We start from the raw sequence: 9991 nt of genomic DNA, 5'->3' as shown, positions 1-9991 counted from the left end.
GGAAACAATCAACAAAACTAAAAGAAAACTGATGGAATGGGAGGAGACATTTGCAAACAACATATTTAATAAAGGGTTAGTATCCAAAACCTATAAAGAACTTATCAAACTCAACACTCAAAAAATAATCCAATTTAAAATTGATAGAGACATGAATAGGCATTTTCCCAAAGAATATCTATAGATGGTCAAAAAAGCACATGAAAAAATGCTCAACATCATTTATTAGGGAAATACAAATCAAAACTATAATAAGATGTCACCTCATACCAGCAAAATGGCTAAAATTAGCACAGGAAACAGCAGATGTTAGTGAGAATGTGGAGAAAGGTGAACCCTCTTACACTGTTGGTGGGAATGAAAACTGGTATAGTTACTCTGGAAAACAGTATGGAGGTTCTTCAAAAGTTAAGAAAAGAACTACCCTATGACCCAGCAATTGCACTACTAGGTACATACCCAAAGGATTAAAAAATACTAATTTGAAGGGATACATGTACCCTAATGTTTATAGCAACATTATCAAAGATAGCCAAATTATGGAAAGAGCCCAAGTGTTCATCAACTGATGAATGGAGAAAGAAGATTTGCACACACACGCGCACACACACACACACACACACACACACACACTGGAATATTACTCAGCCATAAAAAAGAATGAAATCTTGCCATTTGCAATGACATGGTTGGAGCTAGAGAGTATTATGCTAAGATAAATAATTCACTCAGTAAGACAAATACCATATGAATTCATCCATATGTAGAATTCAAGAAACAAACAAAAAAAATGAATATAGAAGGGGAAAAAAGAGGAAAACCCAGAAACAGACTCTTAACTATAGAGAACAAACTGATGGTTATCAGAGGGGAAAGCAGTAGGGGAATGGGTGAAATAGGTGATGGGAATGAAGGAGTATACTTGTGGTGATGAGCACTGGGTATTGTATGGAAGTGTTGCATCAGTATATTACACATCTGAAACTAATATTACACTGTATGTTAAATAACAAATTTCAATAACAATGTAAATAGAAAAAGTATGGCTAAAAGTAAGTGACAATCCAATAAGATAAAGGGATTCCAAATGAAGACATTTTCAATGCATGAATCTTCTTCATACAGAAATTAAATTTATAAAATAAAAAATAAAAATAAAACCAAAGTAATAAATATATCAGCATTTTAATAATAAAATAGTGTAAAGAAGCTTAACCAAAAAAACAGTAATCCTTTATACCAGTCCTTTCCTTTCTTGTCTTACCAGACATGGCCACTGAATTTTTTTTTTGTTTTTACGTTTTACGCAGATTCACCAGTTTTTCATGTTTTGCTACATTTGCTTGATAATTTTCCCACTTTACATACAAATATGGAAATTGATAAAGATAGACATTAATTTTTGAACTACTTGAGTGTAGTTTTGTGGATTGTAGCCTTTTACCCTTAAATACTGTAGTATGTGTATTCTAACCGCAAGTTGAATATTCTTTTACATAACCACAATCCACATAAAAAGTCACTCTTTAATATTTTATTTAATTTATAGTTTATATTCCAGTTTCATCAATTGTCCCAGCAATGTCCCTTAGAACATTTGTTCTCTTTTAGTGCAAGATTAAATTGTATTTATTTGTTATTCTTCTTAACCTGTTTTTCTGAAATAATTCCTCAGCCTTTCTCTTTCACAGTGTTAACACTTATTTTTATATTACTTTAAAAAACTTTATTGAGATAAAATTGCCACACAACTAACTGTATATAAATTGTATGACTTGGTAAGTTTTGAAATATGTATACAAGTTTCCATATGTCCATTGTAATTTCTTCCTCCAGCCATCCACTGTTTCCCATTTTCCGTACAACTAGTGATAAGTTTTCTGCTATTTATATTTTTAGTCTTTTATATAAATGGAATGATGAAGTGTATGCTGTTTTCTTCCAGCATAATTATTTTGAGAATCATACATTGTTTTTATTGTTGAGAAATACTTCTTTGCATATTAGCATAGATTGTTTACCCATTCTCCTGTTGTTGGACATTTGGATTGTTTGCAGGTTTTTGCAGTTACATATAAAGCTATGAACATTTATGTACAAGTCTTGTGTGGACATATTTCCCTTCTAGGTGTACAAGGAAATATGTGGATTACATGGTAGGTATATGTTTGACTTCTTAAGAAACTGCCAAACTTTTCCTAAGTGATTGAAATATTTTACATTCCAACAGCGTTATAGAAGTGTTCCAGATCCTCCAACTTCTAGCTAACCTTAAATGGTTATTACTTTTTCTTTTCTTTTCCTTTTTTTTAAGAAAGAGAGAGAGAGAGAGAGAGAGAGAGAGAAAGAATATGAGTGGGGGAGGGGCAGAGGGAGCGAGAGCGAGAGAGAGAGAGAATCTTAAACAGGCTCCACACTGAACTCAGAGCCTGACATGGGACTTGATCTCATGACCCTAGGATCACAACGTGAGCCAAAATCAAGACATTCAACCAAGTGAGCCACCCAGGTGCCTCTAAATGGTTAGTCTCTTTAATTTTAGTTAAGTGCATAGAAATATCTCATTGTGGTTTTAAGCATTGCCCTAATAACTAATGACATTGAGTTAATTTTGTGTGTTTGTCATATATATATATCTTTTTATATATATGTATATGTCTTTTTATATATATGTGTATATATATATATATATATATATATATCTTTTTGGTTAAGTGTTTTTTCAAATATTTTCCTTGATACTGAGGTTTTTGAATGTTTTTCAATCTAAATTTGTCTGATTTCTTTTTTTAGATTTAGGTTATATGTATTCAGCTGGAATACTATAAAAGTAATATTTCCTTCTCAGAGCATCCTGTCTGGAGGCATACTTTATTTCTCTGCTCTACATTCATAATATCAACTCATCAACATGTGGCCGATTCTTTCCACTTCATAGTTCCTCTTTTCTTCCTTGGAACTAATAAGGAATCTGTGGGGAAAGACTTTGAGACCCTGGAAATTGTCCTGCTCTTCATCAAATTTCCCCCTGGATTTAGTATCCCTTGATGATTACTTCCTGAAAATGTTGGTTTTAGGGTCTCCTGGGGGGCTCAGTTGGTTGAACATCTGACTCTTGATTTTGGCTAAGGTCATGATCCTAGGGTTGTGGGATTGAGCCCTATGTCAGGCTCTGTGCTGAGCATGGAGTCTGCTTAGGATTCTCTCTCCCCACACCCTCCCCACCCCGCATCCCCTGCCCCTTTGCTCTGTTCACGCTTGCTCTCTCTCTCTCAAGTGTGCGTGTGTGTGTGTGTGTGTTGATTTTATGAGCACTCCTTCTACATTTATTAGTTCATATTCTACTCTAAGAGCCTGCTGATGTCTCTCTCTCACTCTTTCATGTGCACACTCTCCCTTTCTCCTCCCTTTTCTTTCATGGATTTCTTATGTTTTCAGTGAGTTAAAATTCATTACTGTCCTTATACTGATGCCCCAGATTTGGACAGGGTGTGACCTCTCAAGCTACCTTATGTGTCCTTATGAGAAAGGCCCTCATCATTTTTAAAAAAATTTTTTGTTCATTAATTTTTTTGAGAGAGAGAAAGCAGGGGTGGGGGCAGAGAGAGAGGGAGACACAGAATCTGAAGCAGGTTCCGGGCTCTGAGCTGTCAGCACAGAGCCCAACGTGAGGCTTGAACTCGCTAGCTGTGAGATCATGACCTGGGCTGAAGTTGGATGCTTAACCTACTGAGCCACCCAGGTGCCTGGCCCCCATCATTTTTTGATCACTCCTTACTTTGTCACAGAAAGATGTTCTAGGCTTACCATGTAACTTTCCTGTTGCAGCCCTGAAATTAGTCATTTTTCTAAGTGGAGAATGATATTTAGAAACTAAGATCTGAACAGTACATGTTCTTATTTCCACTAGCATGTAATTGCTTCTAGGCCTTTTAAGGAGATAGAGCTAGGAAACCTATTCATCTATCATTTATTAATGAACTGGAAAGTTTAATAACTACCCAGTGGGGGAGGGGCAGGTAGGGATGGAAAGCCTTGATTTTTAGCATTTGCCAATTTTCAAGGTATAATCACTCCCACTGTGGGTGGTTTCAAGCTACCATTATGAAATCACTAAATGTGTCTGTGGAAAGAAATGGACGATTGACTTTCATGAGCCAGTAGAAGTGAACTCCAGTATACCAACCTAGATAATCTAGTTAATCTATCCAATTGCCTATCTATCCACCCATGTACCTAATTCCAATCCAACCCCACAGGGTTTTTTCTTGACTTCACTCATTCCATATTTTAGCTTCCCTTCTTCCATAGTGAGAATCTTGTCTCTCAATAACATTAACATGTGAACTCATTTGCTCATTCCTACCAAATACAAAGAATTATTTAAGAATGGCTACATCCATATCACTATCTAAAACAAACCAGTTAAAAATAGTTCAAGATTTATTTGCATTTCCCCTAGACTGTATAGTTGAATCAATTTTTTAAAGTTCCTACAGGAGTGCCTGGGTGACTCAGTTGGTTAAGTATCCCACTCTTGGTTTTGGTTCAGGTCATGATCTCACAGTTGGTGAGTTTGAGCTTCATGTTGGGCTCTGTGCTGACAGTGTGGAGCCTGCTTTGGATTCTTTCTCTCCCTCTATCTCTCCCTCCTGCCACCCTCAAAATAAATAAACTTAAAAAAAAAGTTTCTAGGATTTGTTCTCCCTTCTCCTTCAATTCAGTTATGTAGTTTATTTGAAGTATATTTGGGTTCATTTATATTTGTATTAATTTTGAGGGTTTTCATTTCATCTTAGACAATTCTATTTTTTGAACATGTGGAACATTAACATGATTTCAAAAGTACAAAAAGGTATACTCGGAGAAGGTTACTGTCTCCTCTATCCATTCTACCCCATTCTACCATACCTCATTTAGGTCTCCAATTACCTTAATTTCTCATTCATCCTTCTTGTGTTTCTTTTTGCAAAAATAAACATGTATATTCTTAATTCCTTGTCTTTCTTAGACAAAGGTAACATAATACAGATAATCTTTTGAAGTTTGCATTGTTGTCTTTATAATATATCCTAGAAATCACCCCATATCAGCTTATTATAAATCTTCCTTTTAAAAAAAAACAAATTTTTTTCACAGCCAACTAGTGCTCTATTGAGTATACACTATAGTTTATAAATTCGGTTTCCTATATGTGAGTATTTAGGTTGTTTATAGTATTTTGAAATTACAAATAATGCTGTAGTGACAAAATTTGTGCATATCTTCAGTGTAGATTTTCTAGGAGTAGGGTTGCTGGGCAGAAGACAAATGCAAAAGTAGTTTTGGTATATGCTGCGAAACACATTGTTTTATGTTTATTTACTTTGAGAGAGACAGAGCAAGCAAGAGAGGGGCAGAGAGAGGAGGAGAGAGAAAGAATCCCAAGCAGGCTCCACACTGTCAGTGCAGAGCCCAATGTGGGGTTCGAACTCATGAGTTGTGACATCATGACCTGAGCGGAAACCAAGAGGTGGATGCCTAACCACCTGAGCCACTTGAGTGCCCCTGCTGTGACATACTTTTTAATTAACTTCCCTATTGTAATTCATCCTCAGATACTTAGCATGCTTATGGCGCTTTAAAATACATTAATTTAGACATTGACATTTGATTTCTCTTACAATAGGTGAGGATTTAGCACACCCAACACCTCTTTTCTTCCTCCTCCTTTCTTCTACAGTCTTATCACTGCTCTCTGACCTAGAAGGAATGTTATCTTTTGTAATTTCCCCTAGACTCCTCCTGAAGTCGACACAAATAGTATGCTTGCAGTGTCATTGCAGCCTTAAGACAGATCCCCTAGCTTGATTTCAGTAGATGGCCCTATAGTGTCCCAAAGCTGCTGATGCTGGTTCAGCTTCTCCACTGGTCAAGTATTACCTTCAAACACCTTTTTTTGCTCTCTGCTGTAGCAGTGTCACAAACTGGAAACCCCAGGTTGGATCTGGCATTGTTTGACCTTTATAATATTTTTTAATGCTTTTTAAATTTTATTTGTTTTTAAGCAGGCTCCATGCAGAGGAACTCCCCAACAGAGGGCTTGAACTCACGACCCTGAGATCAAAAGTCAGATACCCAACTGATTGAACCACCCAGGCACCCTAATATTTTGTAATATTTTAAAGTAGTTGACAACATTTGAAACATTTTTCATAAAAATCCAGACTCTCACTTTTCTTGGGAAATTGAAATCTCTAGGTCTCGGTTTCTACATGCCCATAATATTTTGGAGCTGAGAAACTGCTGCCCCATTTAGATAGGGCATGTACTAACGGCCCTCACTTATTTCACCTACTGGGCTATGTGACTTTGCAATCCCTGAACTACAAAGTCTCCCTTCTCTCTGGAAGGTAAGGACATTAGTCCTTTCCCTTTATCCAAGCCAATGTATATTTTATATTGTTAAGCTGAAAGTCAATAACAGTATTTGCATTTTTATGAAAAATTTATTTGCTTTATAAAAAAAACAGCCCACTGAAAAGCCAAGTGGTAGGCTAGAATTAGATTTTCTTACTCTGTAGGTTTACTGGCATCATCACTTAGAGGAGAGTCTGAGGGCATTCTTCAATTCCACATTTATTTCCTATGTACCCAAGTTTTTCTCAAGCCTACAGATACAGATGTGCCCCAGTACTTCCTCCTTATTACTAAGAGACTTCTTTCCCAGGTCCTGTCTTTCTGGCTCCAATCCAACCTGGATCATTTTTAGTCTTTCTTGCTCCATTATTGTCCTGTGATTGTGCTTCATTGCTCTATTGAGTTAGAGCCATTGTTAACTGGATTTTATGTATCTTTGTTTAAGACTTCATTCAGTGGAGGCATACTGTTAACTAGCCACCTAAGAAAAAAAATCTTCATTGTCTGCCTGCTATTTGTGCCTGGGTAAGCGTGTATGGAATTTTAGATTTAAAAATTTCTTCTCAGAACTTTGAAAGGCCTCCTTCCACAGTTTCCCAACATATCCAGAGTTCTAATTACATTCGGATTCTTGTTCTTCTGAAGGTAGCTGTGTGTGTGTGTGTGTGTGTGTGTGTGTGTGTGTGTGTGTTTCTTCAGAAGATTTTAGGATCTTCTGTTTGGTTCTAGAATTTGACAATTTCACTTTGAGTAAAAGTTTAAAATGACCTGCAGAGCCCTCTGTGATCTGCCTTTTTACTCTCAGTTTCTCCTCAACTCCTATCATTCTCCAACTACGTTGCTCCACTCTGTGGGAGGCTACTGTGAACTTGAACTTGCCAAGCATTTTTGGAGCCTCTTCTTTGGCTATTCTTACTTTGGATATTTTCCAGCAGCAAATATCCCTGTGGCTATGTTTTTCACCTCCATTGATGTCCTTTTCTCCAGGAGACCTACCCTGCCTACCCTGTTTAATACTGATACTCTCTTGCTGCTGCCCCTGCACACTTGATTCCTCTTCCCCGTCCTGCTTTTTTCTTTATTCCATAACCTATCTCCTTCTAATATGCCATAACATTTCCTTCTGCTAGGACTTTATTGTCTGTCTCTCGCTGCTAGAATCAAATCCTCATGAGGTCAAGAAATCTAATTTACTACCTGAAATACATAGAACAAAGCCTAGTCTCATTTAAGTGCTCAGTGAATTTTTGTTGAACAATATGGGTTCATGTTGACCTCATGCAGCTGGCTCATAAATGACATCTATTCAGGCAGGCCAAAGGAAAGGTGACAAAAAGGATCACAGTGTCCCGTTAGTGGAAGAGTTGAACCTAGCATCTACTCACTTTGCAATTACAGGCCTGCAATTTATCAAGAAAGAAACTGGGATGCATTTTAAATAGACTGCTATAAGCCAATTGGCCTACAATCTGTGGGTGTAAGGAATTGTTCTTTCAAGAAATGAGATAGGTGAAACAATCCATTAGATGGGACTTTTTCAGATATTAACTTGAAGTGCCAAATAGGAAGCTATCGAAGAAACCAATCAACTCTACCAAGGTTGAGAACAGCCCTAATGAAAATTTTTTAGGAAATAAAATTGAATAGGTCCTTTACGTTATTTTTGGACTTTAAACTTTTCTCCTGTTCCACACCCTCTAAACCCCCCTTACAAAGATCACCAGGAACACTAGTATAATTTTAGTTAGTTCAGTAAACAATATACTTCAGTTAGTGCATTTAATTATAGTGAAAACTATGAAAGATTATAGCAGACTTTGAAGAACAATTGTTCATTGATAATTTATGTATATTTGTGAAGATTGCTTATAAGTGGACTTCTACACCTATTTTTCTTTTATTCATTTAATCTCCAAATAAATATTGAGTGCTGAGCCCATGTCATAAAAAATGAACAAGATACAGTCTTGGTGTTCAAGTTTCATCTAGTCTAGGTCAGGGAAACAGACAAATAAACAGGCCTAAACTTACAAGGTAAATGTTTGAATCTAATTTTCTGATTCTCTAGAATATCGTTTAGGAGTATTGATATCAAATTTAAAATTTGTGCCTTCTACACTTTGCAAATGCAAAATATAATTTAAAACACTTTAAACATTCACTCTTAAAGTGCACTTTTGACTTTTAAACATCTGTTCTATACCCGTGTTAGAATTAATTAAAATGCGATACTAAAAATTCTAACTAGAAATCTTATTGCTTAGTTATGATGATTAAATTCCTGTTTTTAAATTGTCTTATATATATTACATTGGAATGTCTTGAAACACTGCATACAATTTGTATGCCTGGATGCTGATTTATTAATCAGAAAAGAAATGAGAGGAAAAATAATGTATAGTTTTCAGTAAACAAAGTACAGCACTGTAAATATATTTTCCTTCTGATTTTTTAAATAAAATTTTCTTTTCTCTAGATTTATTGTAAGAATACAGTATATTAATACATATAACATAGAAAATGTGTTAATTGGCTATTTATCAGTAAGGCTTCTGGTCAACAGTAGGCTATTAGTAAAGTTAGTAAACAAAGGTTATTCAAAGATTTTTCTTTTTTCTTTTTCTTTTTCTTTTCTTTTTTTTTTTTTTTTTTAGAGAGAAAGAATATGAGGGAGAGGGGCAGGGGGAGAGAGAGAGAGAGAGAGAGAGAGAGAGAATATTAAGCAGGCTTCACACCCAGCACGGAGCTGGACACAGGGCTCAATTCCCCAACTGTGAGGCCCCATATTCATTGATTTTTTTTTTTTTTTTCTGACTGGGGTCAGGGGGAGTTGGTGTCCCTGGATCCTTCATTGTTCAGGGGTCAACTATAGTCATTATTGGTGCCAGGTTTCACTTGTTGAGAAAAATTTCATTGGAGAGGCCAGTTTGAATAGTGTCTTGAATATAAGACATGGAATAAAATCAAGTTGGAATAAAAACCAGTTATATACTTGGTTCTGCTAACAGGTATAAAATCATCATGGGCAAATCTGTTTACCCCAACATAGTGTCGGGATACACATTGGCTTCTAGCTGGGCTGAACATTCAAGATGTTTATGTGTCTTTAAAATTTCACTGGATTGCAACTCATTAGATACTAACTTGGGCAAAATAGTATTGAAAAATACTGTGTATAAATGGCCACCTGAACACATTTCTCTCTTAAATGCTAACTCTGGAGGTTGGGGGAAGATTTTTTATGTTAAGGCTTATTCACACCAAAGCATTCCAGCTTTTGTCGCCAAAAAATTATGATTCAGTAGGACTGAAAACTAGGCTGTGGAGTTTCTTTAATTGGAGAATTACTACTTGGATTCAGTTTTTATGGCTTGATCCCATCATGGATGAATTGGCCTCTTCTGACAGAACTCATTTCATGTAAGGTAGATCTGTGTGTGGGTATTTATCCAGTGGATTTATAGAGTTTATACTTTATCCCAAAGAAAGAATGTTAAAAATATTTACTTGAAAACAAATCAGAAAGTTTAAAGACTAGAATAGAAGTTTAAATACTAGAATAATGAACAAGGGTAGAAAGAGACAGGAGAGA

This window comes from Lynx canadensis, chromosome C1, assembly GCF_007474595.2.
Source record: "Lynx canadensis isolate LIC74 chromosome C1, mLynCan4.pri.v2, whole genome shotgun sequence".
NCBI classification, from domain to species: Eukaryota; Metazoa; Chordata; class Mammalia; order Carnivora; family Felidae; genus Lynx; species Lynx canadensis.
The sequence above is the reverse complement of the archived record's forward strand: the minus strand, read 5'-3'. Positions refer to the sequence as shown.